The 23,977-nt window shown below is 49.1% G+C and overlaps 1 protein-coding gene across 2 annotated transcripts in view; it reads left to right on the forward strand.

Moving 5' to 3' along the window:
• Nucleotides 1-6,232: 6,232 nt before the first annotated feature.
• The window catches only part of LOC147108369 (interleukin-27 subunit beta-like), a 204,690-nt gene continuing 186,945 nt past the window's right edge, over nucleotides 6,233-23,977 (forward strand). The window contains exons 1-2 of one of the 2 annotated variants that reach the window (XM_086004971.1): nucleotides 6,233-6,441; nucleotides 6,968-7,051. The gene's annotated coding sequence lies outside the window, so the exon portion shown is untranslated. The remainder of the gene's footprint in view (nucleotides 6,442-6,967; nucleotides 7,052-23,977) is intronic. The other variant, XM_086004970.1, reaches the window with a different exon arrangement.

Consider the following 23,977-nt stretch of genomic DNA (forward strand, 5'->3'; position numbering starts at 1 on the left):
ACAGTAATTACAGTAAAACTATATAACAGGGGGTTGCAGACGGTGAAAACGAGGGATACAATGGCTACAATGTTATTTAAACAATCTTAGCAATACCCTTAAATCACCACCCCTTAACTCCTGCTAGGTTGCCTTGTTGAGGAGTCAGAACACTCTGCTCACCTGTGGTCCAGCGAAGTAAGAGAGAGAGAGATAGCTTCTCAGCATCTATCTTTATACCTGGTGAGGCCCCTGCCGTTCTGCCTTGCAAGGGCTGTGTGCAAAATTCCCCGCCCAAAGGGTCCAATACACAAGAGAAAGCTGTGATTGGCTAACCCAGAGTGGTTGGACCGGATTAATGTGTCTTCCGGAGCTCCCTGGGCTGAAACAAAGGGGAAATACAACTGCTCTATTGTCCAGAATGCTAGGTGATTTAGACCCATTCAATTGTTAAACGTTTCCCATTCAAGGTACAAAAGTCTCTTCTGCAGTTTAGATGTATCCACTCAATATACAAACAAATGCTAATAGCATTCAATTGCTTTGTAAACAAAGCATTGTCCTGTGGTACAGGCATCGATTGTCCTGCTGCAGGGGGGGGTGGGGACACCCCTTTTATTTGCAGCTCCATTGAACCTACTTCCAGACACAGAAAGCTGCTTTCCAAGCCCTTTGTCTTCGGCCATGTGGTGCGACAGCCATTTTTATCCCTGGAAATTTAAAAGCACAACGCCCAGGGATTCTTTAATCAAAAATAATTGATCTTCAGAACTGTAAATTATTGCGAATTCTTACACATCGGACACAGCATCCGGCGGTAAGTCAGGGGGCGCTCCCGAAGATCGCGGCTGGGGCACGAGCGGGGCGCTGCGCACGGTGATGATGTCATCGCTGGTGGTGCAGCGCCACGGGGCGCTACTGATTAGTGCCACTGCTAACCTCCCGCTGAATTTCGCGGGATGCATGGGCGGTGCCACGCCTGGGCGCTAGTTGCTTTGCGCCCTGTTAGCACCCTCTTAGGGCACTAACGGGAGGTGCAAAGCAACCCAATTTTTCCCCCTTGGTCTCCTTATTTAAGGAAGGATATACTTGCATTGGAGGCAGTTCAGAGAAGGTTTACAAGGCTGATTCCAGAGATTAAGGGGTTATATTATGAAGAAAGTTTGAGCAAGTTGGGCCGATACTCATTGGAGTTTAGAAGAATGAAAGGGGACCTTATTGAAACATATAAGATTCTGAAGGGGCTTGACAGGGTAAATGCGGAGAGGATGTTTCCCCTCATGGGAGAATCTAGAACTAGGGGGCATAGTTCCAGAATAAGGGGAAACCTTTGTAAATGAGTAGGAATTTCTTCTCTCAGAGAGTCGTGAATCTTTGGAATTCTCTTCCTCAGAGAGCTGTGGAGGCTGAGTCGTTGAATATATTTAAGGTGGAGATAGACAGATTTTTGAACGATAAGGGAGTCGAGGGTTATGGGGAGCGGGCATGGAAGTGGAGTTGAGGCCAAGATCAGATCAGCCATGATATTATTGAATGGCGGAGCAGGCTCGAGGGGCCAAATGACTGACTCCTGCTCCTACATCTTATGTTCTTATGTGAATAACAGCTTGTACAAAGAAATCATTTTTAAGGAGTGTCTTAAAGGAAGTGAGAGAGGCAGAGCGGTTTAGGGACAGCTGCCAATGGTGGAGCGATTAAAATCTGGGATGCACAAGAGGCCAGAATTGGAGGAGCACAGAGATCTCAAAGACTTGTAGGCGAGTTACGTTAAAATTCCCCAAATTTCTCTCTCCACAGATACTGCCTGACCCGCTGAGTGTTTCCAGCATTTCTGTTTTTGTTTTACTGGAATGATATCCATTTTGTAAGATAATTCTTGAAGGACCAAGTGTCAGTCATCTAATCTGAGATATTTCTTCATTACACTGTTGAGGCAAAATGGAGACAGGCCAACCCGGGGCAGTGCCCAGCATGAAAACTGAGTTATGAAGAAAGATTGGGAAAAACTTGGACGACACCAAATTAGGTGGCACAGTAACTAGTGCAGATGGGAGCAGAAAGTTGCAAAAGGAATGTTGATAGATTGAGTGGCAGATGGATTTTAACGTGGGAAAGTATAAGGTCATCCACTTTCAACCTAAGAAAGATAGATCAGAGGCCTAGAAATTCACTTTGGGCCCGCCAGCTGGCGTGCGCCCAAAAGTTAGCGCTGAGCGCGGAGCCAGTTGCGCCCGTCAGATATTCAGTTTTTGCGCCCCAAGTCGGAACCGGGCGCTATTCCAGGGTGTGCCCACCCCCGCTTGGGGCGCTGAAACTGAATTTCAGCGCTCTAGGCGCCGCTGCGACACCCGTTGCGGAGCGGCAGGCTGCGGTACTGCAGGCCTCCTCCTTCTCTTAAGGGGGAGGTGCCTGCAACGGGGAGATCGCCACTGGATAGTGCCGGCAAATGAGCCCGGCACCACGGAGAAGTGCCGAGTTCACGGAAAGCAGCCGGCAATGCTGCGGGAGGTGGGGCGTGGAGGAGGCCGGGGAAGGAGGTGTGGGCAGGCGGCCGCCGAAAAAGCGGCCGGCCGCACCTCCACCTTAAAGCGCCCCACTAAGGCTACAGGACGGCCCCGTTTTCTGATCGCTGTTTGCGGCCGCTGCGGAAGAGGCGGCCGCAACTAAATATGGCGGTCGGGCCGGTAGCGGGGCGGTAGCAGGGCACTGCGCACACCGATGACGTCATCGGTGGCGGCGCAGCGCTACTGGCTAACGCCGCCATTACCGCAGCGCTGAATATCGGCGAAAGCTCAGCAAGTGGCGCAAAAGCCCTCTTTGGGCGAAAACTGGGCGCAAAGCCTACTGAATTTCTAGCCCAGAGTATTTTCTAAATGATGAGAAACTAGGATCTGTGGATGAGCCGAGAGATTTAGGGGTCCAAGCACAGAAATCACTAAAAGCTCGTGGACAGGGTCAAAAAATAATAAAAAGGCTAATGGAATGTTGGCCTTTATCTCAAGAGCTGGAATACAAAGAGGAGAAAGTTATGTTACAGTTATATAAAGCTCTGGTTAGACCCTATTTAGAGCACTGTGTTCAGTTCTGGGCACCGTACCTTAGGAAAGATATATTGGCCTTGGACAAGATGTAGTGCAGATTCACCAGAATGATACCTGAGCTAAAAGGATTAAATAATGAGGACAGGTTGTATAGACGAGACCTGTATTCGCTTGAGTACATAAGATTAAGGGGGGATCTAACTGAGGTTGATTAAAGGAGTTGACATGGTAGATAGAGAGAAACTACTTCCTCTGGTGGGAGTCCAGAACAAAGGTGCATGACTGTAAAATTAGAGCTAGGTCATTCAGGGGTGATGTCAGGAAGCATTTCTACACATAAAGGGTCGTGGAAATCTGTAACTCACTCCCCCAAAAAGCTGTTGAGGCTGGGCGTCAATCGAAACTTTCAAAACTGAGATTGATAGATTTTTGTTAGATAAGAGTATTAAGGGTTACAAAACCAAGGCGGGTAGATGGAGTTAAGGTACATTCATCTAATTGAATGGCGGAACAGGCTCGAGGGGCTGAATAGCCTCCTCCTGTTCCTATGACTTTTCAGCCTTGAAAGGAGGGGGCTAAATAGCACACTGTAGGCCAGTCCAGCTATGAGGCGAGCAGCTCCTGTTCGAAGTGGAGGGATAATCTCAACTTACAGACAAAGATCTGAAGGACTTAATTGATGTTGGAAGGAGAAGGTGTGCTGCTCTGTATGGTGCAGAGGAGCAATCTAAGATAACAACAGGATCAAGCAAGCATGGGAGGCCATTGCCCCTGCTGTGAACGTTAAGTCAAGTATCTGGAGAACTGGAATCATACCTGCAAGAAGATGTCCGACTTGAAGGCAAATGACAAGTGAGAAATGAGGCCAACCATGAAAAAATGTAGACTGCCATCGATATAGAAATCATAGAATCAGATATCTATCCAATTCCCTTTTCAAAATGACTATTGAATCTGCATCCACCACCTTTTCAGGCAAAACAAAAGCAAAATACTGCAGATGCTGGAAATCTGAAATAATAACAGAAATTGCTGGAGATACTCAGCATCTGTGGAGAGAAAAACAGAGTTAAATGTTTCAGGTCGATGCCCCTTAGTCAGAACAGGGAAAAGTTAGAGATGTAACAGATTTTAAGCAAGTACAGAGGCAGGGAAAGGGCGGGAGGAGGGGAGAGAAGAACTAAAGGGAAGGTCTGTGATAGGGTGGAAGGCAGGAGAGATTACATGACAAAAGGGATGATGGTGCAAGGCAATAGGAGATGGTAATGGGACAAGTAAAGAAACAAAAGATGAGTCTAGATGAGGTGTAAATGGCAATGGCAGAATCATCAACAGCTGCCATCTGAAAAAATAGGGGCAGATGTTATTTTCTGAAATTGTTGAACTCGATGTTGAGTGCCTTTTCAGGCAGTCCAGATCATAACATAATTTTTCCTCATTTGCTCCCTGGATTTTTTGCCTATTATCTTTAATCTGTGCCCTCTGGTTACCAACCCTCCTGCCAATGGAAACAGTTTCTCCCCATCTAGTTTATCAAAACTCCTCTATCAAATCTCCATTAATTTTCTCACCTCCAAAGAGAACAATCCCAACTTCTCCCATCTCTCCACATAACTGCAGCCCCTCATCCCTGGTATCATTCTGGTAAATCTCCTCTGCACTCTCTCCTAGGTCTTGACATCCTTCCTAAAGTGTGGTGCCCAGAATTGGGCACAGTATTCTAGCTGAGGCTTAACCAATGATTTATAAAGGTTTATCATAGCTTCCTTGCTTTTGTACTCTAAGGGCTGGATTTTGATACTGGAGGCATGTAGGAGGCGGGACTACAACTTTTGGGGTTGTAGCCCCGCCTCCATCGAATTGTGGCCAACACACACGATTTTCACTTAATTGACCTTGTTGAGCCTGCCCAGTGAGGTCAGCAGGCCAATTAAGGGCCACCCGGCAGCAGGTGACGTCACAGATTGACATTTCATCTGTCAAGAGCTTTTGACAGATGAAATATCAGCGTTTGACAGCTCTTTGAAGCTGTCAAACACTGACAATCTGTACACTAAGTTAATTCCTTCCTCTCAGGCTGATTTAGAGATCTCTCCAGAACAGAAAGCTGAATGCTGCAACTTTTGACAGCTCGCGGCCATTCTGCTTTCTGTGCCGGTGAGATGAGGGAATCCCGAGACCTGAAGGAAGGAAGGCTGTAAAGTTAAGTAAAGGTAAGTAAAACTTCTTTAAACACTTTACAGACACCAAACACACTTACCTCTGCACTCATGCACACATGACTCACCTGAACACCAGACATCTCAAACCTTCCAAGCCCTTCAGCCCGACGGTCCACCTTGCTAACTTGGCATGGTTTGGAGCCATCGGGAATTCCACACTTCAGGGATAAAAATAGGGATTAGGCTAAAAACTGCCTGTTAACTACCTGTTAACAGGCAGCTAATTGGCACTAATCCCCTTCCCACCTCGGGGAGGCGGCTCCCAGCACAGGTCGGGTATCCGCCTCCTTTGAAACTGGCATGGAGGCGGTTTGGGGGTGGGATGGGTTCGTGCCCCCCGATTTCGCAATTTTAACCACCACACGCTTCCAATCCCACCTCCACGGCCCAATGAAAATCCTGCCCTATGCCTCTATTCATGAAGCCAAGGATCCCATATGCTTTTTAACAGCCTTATCAACTTGTCTTGCCAACTTCAAAGATTTGTGTATGTAAGCCCCCAGGTCTCTCTGTTCCTGTGCCCCTTTTAAAATTATTCCATTTAAATGAATCTATTGATTTCAATCAAAGTAAGTTATAGGCTTCAGATGAGCTTGCTTGAGTAGCTATACCTTACATGGGACAATTACATGATCAATTCCCATTGCAGTAATAACACATGCGATTGGAGTTGATCGGCCTTAACAATGGTTTGGTCTTGGCGTGATGTGGTCCACACTTGGCGTTTATCTAGTTGATAAAGACTTTTTGCTTAATTTCAACATCTGTGTGACATCCAGCAAGATCAAGTGATTTGGCCGGTCTAGAAGTTCATCTCAAGGTGTAAAGGCTTCTTTAAGACGCTCAATCGAACTACCAAAATGGGCTTGTTGTTGACAGGATTTCCTCAGTGTACAAAACACAAACAGGGCTCCACTTCACAAGGAAGTGATTTTTGGCTGTTTATATAAAACCAGAGATTACTCTCATGCAAGCCACCATTAACTTCCACGCAAAGGCGAATCAAGTGTGCGTGCTGAGTTGCAACTTAAATAAGGAAAATAAATCTCATCAGTATTCAGGAATTTGTCAGTATTTACTGAGGAAGATTGACTTAATTGAGCATAATCTCTGAGTAGTGAACTCAACGGTTTACCATAGATACTATTGAGGAGAGTATCAGGGCAAACTTTTCTTTTCCCAGTAACTTTCCTGAAGGAGTAAGTATTTTGATTCCGAAAGTTTTTTTTTGCAATTAATTTGCTGTGTAGTATTGCAATGATAAAGAGTTGAGTCTGATGAAGAGTTGAGGAGATTCAATGCACGTTAATGTACTAGTAAAACAGTGGATGTAGCCACATCAGTTAGTCTTTAAAAACATCTATATACAATTCTGCTTTATAGGCAACATGCAGATTTGAAGGAGTTATTTCTCCCTCCTGGTAACATGAATGGTAATCTCCTTTTAGAAAGTATGGATCAGTTGAAATTAAGCTTTGGATGTGTAATGAACTTTCTGCACTTACTGCAATGCTGTGATGTGAATGTGAAATGGATTGAATGCATGTTACAGATTATGATTTGGATGTGTAATGGATTCTCTGCATTTGCTCTCGAGACTCATGTGGAGTACCAGCAGAGACTAATTGGGCCAAATGGCTCAATTCTGTGCTGTATATTCAATGTATTTCAATGTAATAGTTATAGTGTGATTTGGATGTCTAATGGAATCTCTTCACAATACAGATCGATATTTGGATGTCTAATGGAATCTCTGCATGTAGTGTCCGTGTGTTGATAAAGACACTGAAGACAGGAGTTGGTTCATAGGTATTTACTAAGCAAAGTCTGGGGGGGTTTCTAACGGATATACACAATATACAGGCTTATATAGCCCGAGTGGCAATTACCGGCATTACAGCACACCTGGGGCTCTTAAAGGCACATATACAGGTAGACTATCCTTTATCCGAAAACCTCGGGACCAGCCGAGTTTCGGATAAAGGAGAATTTCGGATTTCGGAAGGTGGGTCGGCGGGGGTCCGCGGGGGGGTCGGTGGTTGTCGGGGCTGGCGGGGTCCGCGGGGGGGTCGGCGGTTGTCGGGGCTGGCGGGGTCGGCGGTTGTCGGGGCCGGCGGGGTCCGTGGGGGGGTCGGTGGTTGTCGGGGCTGGCGGGGTCCGCGGGGGGGTCGGCGGTTGTCGGGGCCGGCGGGGTCCGCGGGGGGGTCGGCGGTTGTCGGGGCTGGCGGGGTCGGCGGTTGTCGGGGCTGGCAGGGTCGGCGGTTGTCGGAGCTGGCGGGGTCGGCGGGGGGATCGGCGGGGGGTCATGCGCACGATTTACCCTTTATCCGAACTTCCGCAACCGGAACCCTCTAAAAGCCGAAGGTTTTTCGTTCAGCGTAAGTCGTACGCACGACTTACGCTGAACGAAAAAACCTTCGGTTTTTAGAGGGTTTCGGTTTTCGGAAGTCTGGATAAAGGGTAGTCTACCTGTACCACAATTCCTCCCCTTTTAGCTAACCAGTACATCATATTTTAAGTAACTATTAATTACATGTTATAAGCAAAATAATATACATTGCTGTAGTTATTTAATTATAAGTTAGTCTCTCAGGAGGCTTCCTGACTCGGTCCGGATAACGCCTCGGGGGTGTAGTAGTTTCTGGTGGTGTAGTAGGTTCTTCTGGCAAGGCTGATTCGGCTTGAATGCCAGTGTCGGGTTCATCGGGTTCCAGTATCACCGGATCGGAGGTAGATATGGGTATCTCTACTTCATCGTTAGATGTATAGAGTTGTGGTGTAGGTTGCCCCTTTTCGGATGACTTTATGATTTGGTCAGCATGGCACCTTATTATGCTTTCTCCGATGTCCACGGTATACATCAGTGGTCCTAGTCGTGTGCAGATAGTTCCAGGCTGCCATTTCTCGGTACGGTAGTCCCGGGCCAAAACTTGTTGACCTATCTGGAAGGTTCTAGTTGGCCTTTCATTCATGCCTTGAAACTGCCGGTTCTCCATGTCCCTTCTGATGTTGGGCTTGACCAAATCCAGCCGGCATCTTAGGTTTCTATTGAAGAACATCATGGCGGGAGTTTGGTTGGTAACCATATGTGTTGCATTCCTGTATGCGAATAAGAAGTTATCCACCTTGTGCTGAAGTTTTATGTCTTCATTACCCATGGCCTTTATGGCCTTCTTGAAGGTCTGGACAAACCTTTCAGCCAATCCATTGGTGGCGGGATGGTATGGGGCGGACGTGTAGTGCTTAACCCCATTGTTTTTTAAGAACTTTCTGAATTCTTCGGACACAAATTGCGGTCCATTATCAGAACATATCTGTTCCGGCAGCCCATTCCTGGCAAATATGGCCCTTAATACTGTGATGGTTTTTTCCGTGGTGGTGGAGGACATCTTTATTACCTCCGGCCACTTGGAGTGTGCATCAACCGTGATTAAGAACATTGAGTCCATAAATGGACCAGCAAAGTCGATGTGCACCCTTTGCCAGGGAGATGAGGGCCACTCCCATGGATGTAGAGGGGCTTGTAGTGGGGCGTTTTGGACCTTCTGGCATCCTAGGCAGCTCTTGGTCATTTCTTCGATGCCTCCATCGATACCTGGCCACCATACAAACGCCCTAGCTAGGTTCTTCATTTTCACTCCACCCAGATGCCCCTCGTGAAGCTCCTTTAGCACTTTATCCTGGAGTTTGGGTGGAATCACCACTCTGGATCCACACATCAAGATTCCTCGGCACACTGACAGCTGTTCTCTTCTTTGCGAGAATGCTGGCAACAGTGGTTCGCCATGTGCTGGCCATCCCTTCACTGTTAAATCATAGACCCGTGAGAGAGTCGGGTCATTTCTCATCTCCCTTTCAATGGCAGAATTTGTCACTGGTAGACATTCCACTATGGTAGAGTGGAACATCTCTACTGGGTCTACTGTAGGTGCCTCTTCTACCGTTGGCAACGGTAGGCGCGATAAACCGTCAGCATTCCCATGCTGTTTTGACCCTTTGTATTCTATGTTGTATTGGTGTGGCCCTAGAAAAAGGGACCACCTCTGTAGCCTTTGCGCTGTCATAATGGGAACACCTTTCTTAGGGTTGAATATGGAGATGAGGGTTTGATGGTCAGTCAACAAGGTAAATTTTTGTCCGTGTAGGTAATGGTTGAATTTCTTCACTCCCCATACCAGGCTGAGTGCTTCCCTGTCGATTTGGGCATAGTTACGCTCAGCTGAGTTTAATGAGCGTGACGCAAAAGCTATTGGCCGTTCTGAGCCATCAGGGAATTTATGGGATAATACTGCTCCTATGCCGTAAGGGGATGCATCGCACGCCAGTCTGATTGGCAGTGATGGGTTGTAATGAGCCAAAACTTCTTCGGATGTGATTATGTCTTTGCATTTATGGAAGGCACGTTTACAGTCTTCGTTCCATTTCCAAATCACTCCTGTTTGTAGAAGTTCATTAAGAGGGTGTAGAAGAGTTGATAAGTTCGGTAAAAATTTATGATAGTAATTTATTAATCCCAGGAACGACCTTAATTGTGAAACATTTTCAGTTGCTGGGGCTTTTATAACCGCTTCAATTTTTTCAGGTGACTTATGCAACCCTTCATTATTAATTATGTGGCCACAATATGATATCTGATTTTGGAAAAATTCGCACTTGGGGCGATTCGCTTGTAGGCCCCGTTCTTTCAGCCTAGTGAGCACCTGCTCCAAATTGGCAAGGTGCTCGTTGTAATTTTCTCCTGTTACAAGGATGTCGTCTAGGTAGCATTGAGTCCCCGGAATCCCTTGCAGGACTTGCTCCATAGCTCTTTGCCAGATAGCTGGAGCTGATGCTCCTCCAAAAACCAGTCGATTGTACTGGTACAGGCCTTTGTGTGTGTTTATCATGAGATACTTTTTAGAGGCCTCCTCAACATCCATCTGTAGATATGCCTGTGCCAAGTCAATTTTGGTGAAACGTTTCCCTCCGGATAGTGAGGCGAAAATATCTTCTATCCTCGGAAGAGGATACTGTACTGTGTGAAGGACCGGGTTTACAGTCACCTTGAAGTCACCACAGATGCGAATTTTTCTCTGTTCTTCAGATTTATTTTTATTCAATGCTTTTTTCATGACTGGAATGATGGGTGTTGCCCATTCGCTCCAATCTATTTTGGATAATACGCCTGCTTTTTCCAAATTCTCCAGCTCTGCCTCGACTGCTGGACGTATTGCGTATGGCACCGGTCTTGCCTTAAAAAATTTGGGAATTGCTGCATCTTCCACTTTTATTGAGGCGGTGATGCCTTTCAAGGTTCCCAGTTTCTCTTGAAACACTTCTTTGGCGTTGGCCAAGATGTCATTTAATCGTTCAGGTATGATGTCATCATTGTTTTTTTCCTTACTCGTCACCGTCAGTGCCTGAATGGAGTGCCAGTCTAAATGTATCTTCCTGATCCATTCACGTCCCAACAACGGTGGACCACCATCTTGTAGAATGTATAAATACAACTTTTGTATTTCTTTGCCGTTGTATACAACAGGCACCCTTATTTTTCCTTTGGGGTATACTTTCTGCCCCGTATATGTTTTTAAGATAATGGATGTGTCTTTTAGAGGTATATGCGAAAATAGCCTCTCGTAATCCCGTCGATTTATTACGGTTAGAGCTGATCCTGTATCTAGCTCCATTTTAACTGGGGACCCTACTATTGTGAGGGTAACCCAAATGGTTTGGTAATCATCTTTGGCAAGTACATTATGTAATTTGAGACAGCTTAGTCTCTTGTTTTCGAAGTCGCTATCGCTCTTCTGGTCTTCGGAGCTACTGTCCGTCATCATTTGTACCTTCCTGTACTTTTCTTCATTAATTTTTTTTTTTCTGTTAGTGGATTTATTTTGTCCAGATCGGCATACCTGTGCAATGTGTCCAATCTTTCCGCATTGCCTGCATGCTTTGTCCTGGAACCAGCAGTCCCTCTGGTTATGGGTGGATGTGCCGCAGCGATAACATCTTTCGAAACCCTATGTCATTTCATGGGTGCCGAAGTCCTGTGTCTTTTGTTGTATCTCTGCAGCTCCTTTTTCTGCTGCTTCATATGATACAGCCATACTGAAAGCTTTGTCCAATGTAAAATCTTTTTCAGAAAGCAGTCTTTTTTGTGTTCCTTCACTTAAGAGACCGCAAACGAATTTGTCTCGAAGATAATCTAATAGTCCTGCCCCGAATTGGCAGTACAGGTAGACTACCTTTTATCCGAACTTCCGAAAACGGAAACCCTCTAAAAACCGAAGGTTTTTTCGTTCAGCGTAAGTTGTGCGCACGACATGACCAGAGTGGTGCACGACTTACGCTGAGCAGAGGGTCAGCGTAAGTCATACGCATGACCCCCCGCGGACCCCCCAGCGGACCCCCGCCGACCCCCCCGCCGAACCCGACCCCCGCCGACCACCCCGCGGACCCCCGCCGACCCCGACCCCCACCGACGCCCCCGCGGACCCCCGCCGACCCCGACCCCCGCCGACCCCCCCGCGGACCCCCGCCGACCCCGACCCCCGCCGACTTACGCTGAGCAGAGGGTCAGCGTAAGTCGTGCGCACGACCCCCCGCGGACCCCCGCTGACCCCGACCCCCGTCGACCACCCCGCGGACCCCCGCCGACCCCGACACACTGCGGACCCCCCCGCGGACCCCCCGCCGACCCCCCCGCGGAACCCCGCCGACCCCGACCCCCGCCGACCCCCCCGCGGACCCCCGCCGACCCCGACCCCCGCCGACTTACGCTGAGTAGAGGGTCAGCGTAAGTCGTGCGCACGACCCCCCGCGGACCCCCGCTGACCCCGACCCCCGCCGACCACCCCGCGGACCCCCGCCGACCCCGACACACTGCGGACCCCCCCGCGGACCCCCCGCCGACCCCCCCGCGGAACCCCGCCGACCCCGACCCCCGCCGACCCCCCCGCGGACCCCCGCCGACCCCGACCCCCGCCGACTTACGCTGAGTAGAGGGTCAGCGTAAGTCGTGCGCACGACCCCCTGCGGACCCCCGCCGACCCCGACCCCCCGCGGACCCCCCCGCGGACCCCCCGCCGACCCCCCTGTGGACCCCCGCCGACCCCGACCCCCGCCGACCCCCCCACGGACCCCCGCCGACCCCGACCCCCGCCGACTTACGCTGAGCAGAGGGTCAGCGTAAGTCATGCACACGGCCCCCCGCCGACCCCCCCGCTGACCCCGACCCCCGCCGACCCCCCCGCGGACCCCCGCCGACCCCGACCCCCGCCGACCCCCCCGCGGACCCCCGCCGACCCCGACCCCCGCCGACCCCTGCCGACCCCGACCCCCCCGCGGACCCCCGCCGACCCACCCCCGACAAATTTCCCAGTCTTATAAAATACCTTCCGAAATCCGAAATTTTCCGAAAACTGAAACACGGCTGGTCCCGAGGTTTTCGCATAAAGGATAGTCTACCTGTACTTTGATAGCTTTCTTAATTCGGTTAGGTAATCAGCGTTACTTTCATTCTTGTGTTGATTTCTCTTGAAGAACTTGAATCGTTCCGCTATCAGCAGCGGTGTTGGGTTTAATTGCTCCTGCAGGGTATCAACAATTTCTTTAAAATTCTTGTCCTTTGGTTTGGCTGGAGTGATTAAGTTTCGTAACAGCCCGTATGTCTTTGCGCCCATTAAGTTCAGAAGTACTGAAGCTTTTTTTCATCTTCTATTCCATTTGCAGTGCAATATACCTCTACTCTTTCCACGTATGTGGTCCAATCCTCTATTTCGCTATCAAAAGCATTAATATTACCAGACTTAGGCATTTCAGAAAAGATATGGCGCTTCCCATGCTTTTTTTTTTCTTTTCTGTAGCAAAGATATGGCGCTTCCCGTGCTTTCCCGCCGCTGCTGCCGATAACAACGCTGTTTACTGCGGTTTCCGTTCTTTTTTTTTTAAATTTACTGTTGGAGACTCGTTCCCGCCGGAGGTCTGAACGCTGACCTGCTTGCCGCGCCGGCCGTCTCCCGAGTGCTCCCTCCCAGTCCGTTATTGCTTGCCTCCGATTTCGCTGCCTGTCTCAGCTGTAGAGCCACAGCCTGATGCCCAGGAAGGATTAGCGCAGTGCCTGCCACCAGCTTGGCCAGCTGGTGAAACCACAGCTTCTCTCACTTCCTTGAGTCTTCTGGACGCCCGAGGAATCGATGTCCTTGAGGTGCTGCTGAATTGCAGGTAAGTCCGTTTCCACTTCATTGCCACTGTAGTGTCCGTGTGTTGATAAAGCCACTGAAGACAGGAGTTGGTTCATAGGTATTTACTAAGCAAAGTCTCGGGGGGGGGTTCTAACGGATATACAGGTAGACTACCCTTTATCCGGACATCCGAAAACCGAAACCCTCTAAAAACCGAAGGTTTTTTCGTTCAGCGTAAGGCGTGCGTACGAACGAAAAATCCTTCGGTTTTTAGAGGGTTCCGGTTTCGGAAGTTCGGATAAAGGGTAAGTCGTGCGCACGACCCCCCGCTGACCCCCCCGCAGACCCCGCCGGCCCCGACAACCGCCGACCCCGCCAGCCCCGACAACCGCCGACCCCCCCGCGGACCCCACCGGCCCCGACAACCGCCGACCCCGCCAGCCCCGACAACCGCCGACCCCCCCGTGGACCCCGCCGGCCCCGACAACCGCCGACCCCGCCAGCCCCGACAACCGCCGACCCCCCCGCGGACCCCGCCGGCCCCGACAACCGCCGACCCCGCCAGCCCCGACAACCGCCGACCCCCCCGTGGACCCCGCCGGCCCCGACAACCGCCGACCCCGCCAGCCCCGACAACCGCCGACCCCCCCGCGGACCCCGCCGGCCCCGACAACCGCCGACCCCGCCAGCCCCGACAACCGCCGACCCCCCCGCGGACCCCGCCGGCCCCGACAACCGCCGACCCCGCCAGCCCCGACAACCGCCGACCCCCCCGCCGGCCCCGACAACCGCCGACCCCGCCAGCCCCAACAACCGCCGACCCCCCCGCGGACCCCGCCAGCTCCGACAACCGCCGATCCCCCCCGCCGACCCCCCCGTGGACCCCGCCGACCCCGACAACCGCCGACCACGCCAGCCCCGACAACCGCCGACCCCCCCGCGGACCCCGCCGGCCCCGACCCCCGCCGACCCCGACTGACTTACGCTGAGCGTCAGCGTAAGTCGTGCGCACGACCCCCCGCCGACCCCCCCGCCGACCCCCGCGCGGACCCCCGCCGACCCACCTTCCGAAACCCGAAATTCTCCTTTATCCGAAACTCGGCTGGTCCCGAGGTTTTCAGATAAAGGATAGTCTACCTGTACACAATATACAGGCTTATATAGCCCGAGTGGCAATTACCGGCATTACAGCACATCTGGGGCTCTTAAAGGCACATACACCACACTGCACAATACAGATTGAGATTTGGATGTGTAATGGAATCACAAACAGGACTCCACTTCACAAGGAAGTGATTTATGGCTGTTTATATAACACTAGAGATTAATCTCATGCAAGCCACCATTAACTTCCATGAAAAGGCGAATCAAGTGTGCGTGCTGAGTCACAACTTAAATAAGGAAAACAAATCTCATCAGTTATTAGAAGTTACTGGCCAATCAGTTGTACAAACGTTTGCTATCAAGAATAACCACCAGCTTCTCAGATTACGAGCAGTTTTATGCTTGTCAAGGTGAGGGATATGCTTGCTAGGAAATTGAATCTAATTTGGCCATTCAGTGCCAGAATCAAGTATTTCAAGGCCAGGTATAATACAGTTAGACGCAGAGTGAGACTTGGCCACTCTCTCCAGCAATGTGTCTCAGCTCCAATCTGAGCAGAGCACCCCTAAAGCAACAGTCTAATATTTCCCATACCAGCCACCCGGCATCCTTTCCGTTTGAGATTGGTAACTTGTTATCAAATTAAGGGCAGTTTGTGCTGTTGGCTTGTGTTTACCGGGAGCTTGATTGAGACCATTCAACTCATTTTCCATAGGATCCTTACAAGCAGTCCCTTTGCACTGACACCCTGTGCCACCCACTCCCTCCACAATAAGTGAATCTTGGGATTCAGATGACTGCCATAGTGCTCTATTTCTGCTTATGATGTTGTCACAACGCTTTGATTAGATGTGTGGCTTGCAGTGTGGTGGACTTCAATCTTCATATAGGTTGGACAAATCAAATTGGCAAAGGTAGTCTGGAGGTCGAGTTCATGGAATGCAGCCAGGACAATTTCCTAGAACAATATGTCATGGAACCAATCAGGAACAGGCTATTTTAGATCTTGTACTGTGTAATGAGACAGGGTTAATTAGCAATCTCATAGTAAAGGATCCTCTGGGGCAGCCAGATCTTGAGTGGATCTGCATCTAATCCATATGCATGCCTGTGGGTCTGGCTTTGTTCTCTCAGAAACAGCTTCCAGAACTTGCTATGGGTTCAATCCACATAGTTGTCTGAGGTTGTGCAGGAACCATTTTAAAGTGTCCCAATAAGCTGGTCACATGATACAGCGGCCATTTTGTATGCCCCTTTTTCTGGGCTTCTTTTAAAACAGTCTTTAAAATCATGGCCTCTTCTGCCCGTTGATCCTTATTAATATGAAATCCAATTTTGCGAATCCTACACTCCCCCCTGCTGATACTGTAACTTGCTTGGAGTATCATAATTCCGGGTGAGCAAAATTTTCTGTCCTTCCACAATCTAACCATCCCCAGTGTTTACCTATCCATGACCCCACGACACATGCATTTCCCATTTCAGAAAAATCTAGTGTACATTAAGCATCTATAGATGGCAATACCTTGGAGTTAAAAAATCTTACAACTTACTTCCAGGCATGGAGGGGGGCCTTATACCCCTACATCACCTAGTACATACACATTATCAAATAATAATAATCACGTCTAATAAACTTCAATAATAAAATGAAATACATACGAAAATCCAAAAACACATGAATACACATCAAAAAAATAATACAGAGGAGGGAGGGAAACTTTAACTTTATACAGAGCAGCAAAATCTAAACGGGTGTCTCTTCTTCTACCCGCATATAATGCTCCCTCCATTCCCCTCTATTCTCATACTTTTGCGAATGTTTGACCTTTTTACAGTGTACAAACAACGAATCACCTTAAAACTTAAACTAAACTTATGTACAGCGCCGCCCATCCCCGGGCGGCTTGCCTAATCCCTGATTGGACTGCAGCTCACCGCTCCCTGTGGCGGGGCTGCAGTGACCTGTGGCTCTGGACTGCAGCTCACCGCTCCCTGTGGCGGGGCTGCAGTGACCTGTATCTCTGGTTCCCTGCAGCCTTTTGCTGTTAAACGGGGACTGTGCTTTCTTAATGATTTCTGAAGTCGGTGTCTACTGGGAGTGGGTGACTCGGGCCAAGACTTTACAGGCTGAGACGTTCGGGCTGACCTGCGAGAAGGTACTTTGGGCGTGGCTCCCTTAGCGAGTGGGCCTTTGGGTGGGACCTCAGCTCTCGCAGCCCGTGGCTCTTCCACGACAGTAGGCTTTGGCTCCCTTCCCTCAGGCTCCGCCCCTTTGGGATTTGGGCAGGCTCCCTTGGCGAGTGTACCTTTGGGTGGGACTTTGGCTCTCACAGCCCGTGGCTCTTCCACGACTGTGGGCTTCGGCTCCCTCCCCTCAGGCTCCGCCCCTTCGGGAATTGGGTCTGTGGCAGATGGCTCCTCCCCACCTGTCCTTACAGGTGGGGGATCTCTGCCCCCAATTTCTACCTCCCCCACGCTTGAGTCGAGGGCGGAACCTCCGTCCTCCGACTCCTCCTCCTCCAGAATCGTGTCGAGGGCGGGACCTTGCTGTTCGGGTCCCTCCTCGTCCGAGTCCCAGGCCATTGGGGAAGCCTCCCAGGTGGGCGGGATGGCTCCTCCCCTCAAGCAGGCTGCAACGCCAGCTTGTGTGGTCTGTGGCTCTTTACTTGCCTCAGGCTTATTGCTTTTACTCTCAGACCTGGCTTTCCCTGCTGGTTCTTTTGCACCTGGCTTAAACAGTTTACACTGGTCATGAACCATTTTATAAACCCTTAGCCGACCCTCTAAACTGCCAGCCCTCGCTGTTAATCTGGCGTTCTCCTCCCTTAAAACCTGCTCAACTAACTTAGCCTCCGCAACCTGGCACCGCAGGTATTCCTCCATTTTACAGGAGATCTCTTCCTGTGCATGTCTTTCTAGGGGACACAGGTCGACAGGCTGCGCTGGCTCTAGTCAATTGGGCACATCGGTTGGGGCTGGGGGAGCAACAGGGCCGTTAGCGACTGCCACCTTCCCCTGCGAGGTCATTAGTGACCGCATTGCCTCTAAAACTGACTCGATTGCAGCGGGATGGATTGACACATCGGCTCCTTTCTCCCGGATGGGCGTTTGGGCTGGGGCTGAGGGAGCTTTTCCCTTTAAATCCTTCCAGGGATTTTTACAGTCCCAGCGCCAGTGACCTTCCTTCCCACACCCGTAACAACTGCTCTTGGCTTGGGGAGGGCGATTCCCCTCCTGATGCCATTCCTTTTTAGCAGGAGCTGCAGGCCTCGCCTCATGCACCTTTCCCTTTGAGGAAGGCACATCCCTACTCTTGTTGTTCCTGTAACCTATCGTGAGCTGATCAAGTACTAGTTTCTCTGTGGAGCGGGGGTTAGTGGGGTCAAACCATGTTTTGGCCTGCTCCCTCACCTGTGGCAAGCAATTGGCGACCAGGCACCGGAGCCAATGAGCCCTTTGGTCAACATTTAGCCCGTTCCGGTCCGGCCCGCCCGGGCAGCTGCGCCGGTACACTGGCCACAACCTTCCGGCGAAAACCCGTGGGGGTTCTCCCTCGAGCTGTACCGTCCTTTCCAATCAGAGGAACGGAGTTCCGTCACCCTCCCCTATAATCTCCAGGATCTCATCCCGTATTTCCTCGTACGTTTTTCGCCCTCTCTTGCTCTCGTCAGGGAGACACTGGAGGAGTGAGCTGTCCAGGGAGAACAGCAGCATTTTGGACAGTTCGGCCCCGTCGCAGTCGTTAACGGCTGTGGTTTGCTCCACGTCCCGAAAATGCACTGAGGGATCTCCTGACTCGGAGAGTTTTGGGATGCTACTGATCATTTCCCTTAGCTGTCGTGCGCTATGGGGCATTATGATCTGATTCACAAGGGGTCCATCCGCGCCATCCTCTTCGTTCGGACCGAGCCTCTGGTGTCGCGTGGGACACATCGGCGCCGGCCCCGACTCTACTACCTGGTGTTGCTCTACCTCAGGAACCACTTTGTCTAACTTCACCGTTTCCTTCCCCGGAGTCCAAGACTCAGTATAGGCGGGAGGTGCCGAGGGCTCGGGGGTTGGTACCCCAACTGCCTCTTGCGGAATCGGTCTTTTGGATTCCTTGGCTAACAGTAGCTGGCTCGCTGGTGGGTTTATGAGACACACCAAGCCGTTTGCCTTCGCTAGGGCCGTTCTCAGGTCCTTTAGCTCCTTGTGGCAAGCGCTATGGTTGGTGTTCTCAGACCTATCCTCCATGGCCATCTTGTATGCTGCCCTAGCCCCCAGAATACTTTCCTCCTGTGCCTCTACCTGCTTAGCTAGGTGGAAACACCTGTCTCTCATTCTACCTTCACTGGCCTTGGCCTCAACGACCTGACACTCCAAGTAATCTATCCTGGTCTCATGGCGGTGAGTTACGGATTGGCGTTCCTGATTCAGCGCGTTAAGCGATTCAATCAGTTTCTTTCCTCCCGCAACCTTTTCCTCTACTTCTGCTAATAACCCTTTGATCTGGGCCGTCTGTGCTACAATGACTTGGTCCAAAAGCTGGACTTGCTTCTTGTAGCACATCAGCCAGACCGCCTTTTCTACAGATCTTTTGTGCTCTTTGCTTTCTGTCCACTTGATGGCTGCGTCTAGCAGGCGCCTATCTCTTAATAGGTCGGATATCCACTGTTTTGTAAAGTTTACCTTCCCAAAAACATAATCCGCTATCCTCTCATCCATTGCATTTCGACCATTCAAACTTGGATCTACTACATTGCAATCCTGCTGCCAGACTCCTGGCTGGCTCGCCATTTTCTGTAAGAGGTTTTCCTCGAGAGGTTTCCCTGAGGTTTCTCTCTCTAGAGGCCTCTCTCTCTTGCACAGTAAAACTTTGAGTGGTTCGACCCACTCACCCCTTAGATTCTATAATCTGGACTTAGGTGCAGGAACTGCAATGCAGAGAAGACTCTTGTAGACCAAGTTTGATGAATAAAAATGAAATTTTATTGCAAATGGAAAAATATCAAATCAAATGCAACAAAGACAAGAGTACGGTACATGGGAGGGAAAAACAAATACAAACAAATCATAACGACATTATACTAACTAAGGCAAATATAGGCATCTTATACTCTACAAAGATCATCATGAAATAAAGAAACACATGGAACATCGAGGGACAACAACTCATGTTAATTGTACCCTTAAATCCACCCCCTTATTAAACCTAACTATATCTGATTGTGAAGGGCCAGAAACATGCTCACCAATCCCACTAGGAAGTGCAAGGTTTTGAAAACGAGGCTGCTGGGGCTGCAACGACTGTCCGATTTTAAACTGTCCTTTTTCTCCGCTCTCTTTGTGACTGTCCGAGCTTGTTGATTCAAGCTTCCTCCAACATCTTCTCCCAAGCTATGTCTTCCTCCTCAAGTTGCGTTCCGAGGTGCTGCATCCTGGTCCTGTGTCTCAACTCATCCAAGCTGTCCCTGGGGTCGTTGCCCCTGTCGCGTCATGTCCCACTGCCGTGTCCTCCAAGCTGCTTGTTCAGCTTGCCTCGAGTGTCGCTTCCAACCCGGTGCTTCTGCTTGTTTCAACTGCTGAAAAGTCTCTTCAGTTATACCTTTCTTCCCGAGGCTTCACTTCCCCCCGCAAAATCAGGTGAGTCTTTGTTTTAACTTTTGGTGGGCTTTGAGCACAGCGGGGCAGTTATTATATTTTAAATCATTTTAAGCGGCTGGTAACAGGCCCATCTCTGGTTTGAAATGGCTTTCATTGTTTTTTAATTTTGTGCTAATCCTGTTACCGAGCCCTTGGTGTTGTCCTCATGAATAAGTTATTGTCTCTTTCATCTGGGTCAACATTTAGATGGCCTCTGTCTCCAGCCAGATCTTGAGTGGATCTGCATCTAATCCATATGCATGCCTGTGGGTCTGGCTTTGTTCTCTCAGAAACAGCTTCCAGAACTTGCTATGGGTTCAATCCACATAGTTGTCTGAGGTTGTGCAGGAACCATTTTAAAGTGTCCCAATAAGCTGGTCACATGATACAGTGGCCATGTTGTATGCCCCTTTTTCTGGGCTTCTTTTAAAACAGTCTTTAAAATCATGGCCTCTTCTGCCCATTGATCCTTATTAATATGAAATCCAATTTTGCGAATCCTACAAAGGTAGGTTAGAAAAATAGAGCGGGAAGCTTAAAAAGGCTTCAGAGACCCAGGTAAGGCCTCAGACCACGGGTGTCGGCGGGAGGCGCAAGCGGGAAGCTTAAAAAGGCTTCAGAGACCCAGGTAAGGCCTCAGACCGTGGGTGTCGGCGGGAGGTGCGAGCGGGAAGCTTAAAAAGGCTTCAGAGACCCAGGTAAGGTGTACCAATCTCCAGTCTCCGAAGTCAGAGGGAAGGAGAGAGGTAAAAAGTAATCCAAGTGTGACGTCACCAGAAAGCGGGTAAGTGATTGGTTGGTAAGTATTTCTCTCTTTTTAAGCTTAAACTCTGTGGTTTATAGTTTCTAAGGTGCGATATTCATCATCTAGAATCGGGGCAGAGGGTATTTAAAAATAATATTAATAAATTTAATTAATTACATAGATTGGGAGATCAGGTGATGTGTTGCTGCTGCAATATGTGGGAGCTGGTGGACACCATTGATGCTCATGGTGATCACATTTGCAGTAAGTGTTGGCTGCTCGAGGAATTCCAGCTCCGTGTTGAAGAGCTGGAGTCCGAGCTTCAAACACTGAGACACTTCAGGGAGGGGGAGAGTTACCTGGACTCTGTGTATCAGGAGGTAGTCACACCAATTAGATTAATTAATTCAGATGTAGTCCGTGGCCAGGGTCAGGATGGTATGACTAGAAGTGAGGCAGGTACGGGGATCCAGGAGGTAGTGTTGGAGGAGCCGCAGCCCTTGCTCTTGTCCAACAGGTTTGAGGCTCTTACTCCCTGTGAGGATGGGAACAGGGACTGCGGGGAGGATGAGCAACCTGGCCACAGCACCATGGAGCAGGGGGCCATTCAAGTGGGGGGAGTTAACAGAAATGTTGTAGTGTTAGGGGATAGTATTGTTAGGGGGATAGATAGAGTTCTTTGCAGCCAAGAGCGAGAGTCCCGAAGGCTGTGTTGCCTGCCCAGTGCCAGGGTTAAGGACATCTCCTCTGGGCTGGAGAGAAACTTGGAGTGGGAGGGGGAGGATCCAGTTGTCGTGGTCCATGTTGGTACCAACAACATAGATAGGACAAGGAAGGAGGTTCTGCTGAGGGAGTTTGAGCAGCTAGGGGCCAAATTAAAAAGCAGAACCACAAGGGTAATAATCTCTGGATTACTACCTGAGCCACGTGCAAATTTGGCTAGGGTAAATAAAATTAGAGAGTTAAATGCGTGGCTCAAAAACTGGTGTGGGAGAAATGGGTTTTGCTTCCTGGGACACTGGCATCAGTACTGGGACAGGCGAGAGCTGTTCCGTTGGGACGGACTTCACTTGGCCAGTGCTGGGACTAGAATCCTGGTGAATCGAATAACTAGGGCTGTAGAGAGGGCTTTAAACTAATTAGTGGGGGGGAGGTTTTAAGAGAGCGAAAAATAAAAATGACAGCGGAGAAGGCAATAGAGCAAGGTAGCAGTGGGGGAATTAAAAACCAGAGCGTGTCAGGAAGGGACAGAATGTATATAATGATAAAGGTAAAGTAGTAAAAGGGGTAAAAGCAGGAATAAATTGTCAGAAAACATATTTGAAAGTTCTTTATCTGAATGCACGCAGCATTCATAACAAAATTGACGAGTTGACGGTGCAAATAACTACACATGGGTATGATCTGGTGGCCATTACAGAAATATGGCTGCAAGATAATCATGAATGGGAACTAAACATACAAGGGTATTTGGCAATTAGGAAGGACAGACAGGAAGGAAAGGGAGGTGGGGTTGCTATGTTAATCAAGGATGGAATCACTGCAATAGTCAGAAATGATATTGGGTCAAAGGATCAGGATAGTGAAACAGTTTGGGTGGAGATAAGGTATAGTAAGGGGAAAAAGTCACTAGTGGGCGTAGTCTATAGGCCTCCTAACAGTTGCAACTCTGTTGGTCGGAGTATAAATCAGGAAATAGTTGGGGCTTGTAATAAGGGAACAGCTGTAATCATGCGGGATTTTAACTTTCATATTGACTGGACTAATCAAATTGGGCATGGCAGCATTGAGGAAGAGTTCATAGAGTGTATTCAGGACGGGTTCCTTGAGCAGTATGTAACTGAGCCAACCAGGGGGCAGGCAATCTTAGATCTGGTCATGTGTAATGAGACAGGATTAATAAAAAATGTCCTAGTAAAGGATCCCCTTGGAATGAGTGACCATAATATGGTTGAATTCCAAATTCAGTTTGAGGGTGAGAGAGTTGGATCTCAAACCAGCGTACTAAGCTTAAATAAAGGAGACTATGAAGGTATGAGAGTAGAATTGACTAAAGTGGACTGGGAAAACAGATTAAAGTGTAAGACGATACAAGAGCAGTGGTTTACATTCAAGGAGATATTTCACATCTTTCAAGATAAATGTATTCCACTGAGGAAAAAGGCGAGTAAAAGAAAATGCAGCCATCCGTGGCTTAGTAAAGTAATAAAGGATAGTATTCGACTGAAAACAAGGGCATATAAATTAGCCAATTCTAGTGGGAGGATAGAAGATTGGGAAGCATTTAAAAGCCAGCAAACAATAACTAAAGGATTAATTAAGAAAGGGAAGATAGATTATGAAAGTAAACTAGCAAAAAATATAAAAACAGATAGCAAGAGTTTCTACAGCTATATAAAAAGAAAAAGGGTGGCTAAAGTGAACATTGGTCCCTTAGAGGATGGGACTGGGAAACTAGTGGTGGGGAACATGGAGATGGCAAAGACGCTGAACAAATATTTTGTATCGGTCTTTACAGTAGAGGACACTAAAAATATTCCAACACTGGACAAACAGGGGGCAATGGAGGGGGGGAGGAGCTAAACACGATTAAAATCACTAAGGAGATGGTACTCAGTAAAATAATGGGACTTAAGGCGGATAAATCCCCTGGACCTGATGGCCTGCATCCTAGGGTCTTGAGAGAAGTGGCGGTAGGGATTATGGATGCATTGGTGATCATTTTCCAGAACTCCCTGGACTCAGGAAAGGTCCCGGCTGATTGGAAAACTGCTAATGTAACACCCTTATTTAAGAAGGGAAGTAGACAAAAAGCTGGAAACTATAGACCAGTTAGCCTAACATCTGTGGCTGGCAAAATGTTGGAGGCCATTATTAAGGATACAGTAACAGAGCATTTGGATAAACATAATTTAATAGGGCAGAGTCAGCATGGTTTTCCGAAGGGGAAGTCATGTTTGACAAATTTGCTCGAATTCTTTGAGGATGTAACATACAGGGTGGATAAAGGGGAACCAGTGAATGTAGTGTATTTGGACTTCCAAAAGTCATTTGACAAGGTTCCACACAAAAGATTACTGATCAAGATAAAAA

This window comes from Somniosus microcephalus, chromosome 13 (genome assembly GCF_052327205.1).
Source record: "Somniosus microcephalus isolate GS21.2 chromosome 13, FLI_Smic_1.0, whole genome shotgun sequence".
In the NCBI taxonomy this organism is placed as follows: Eukaryota; Metazoa; Chordata; class Chondrichthyes; order Squaliformes; family Somniosidae; genus Somniosus; species Somniosus microcephalus.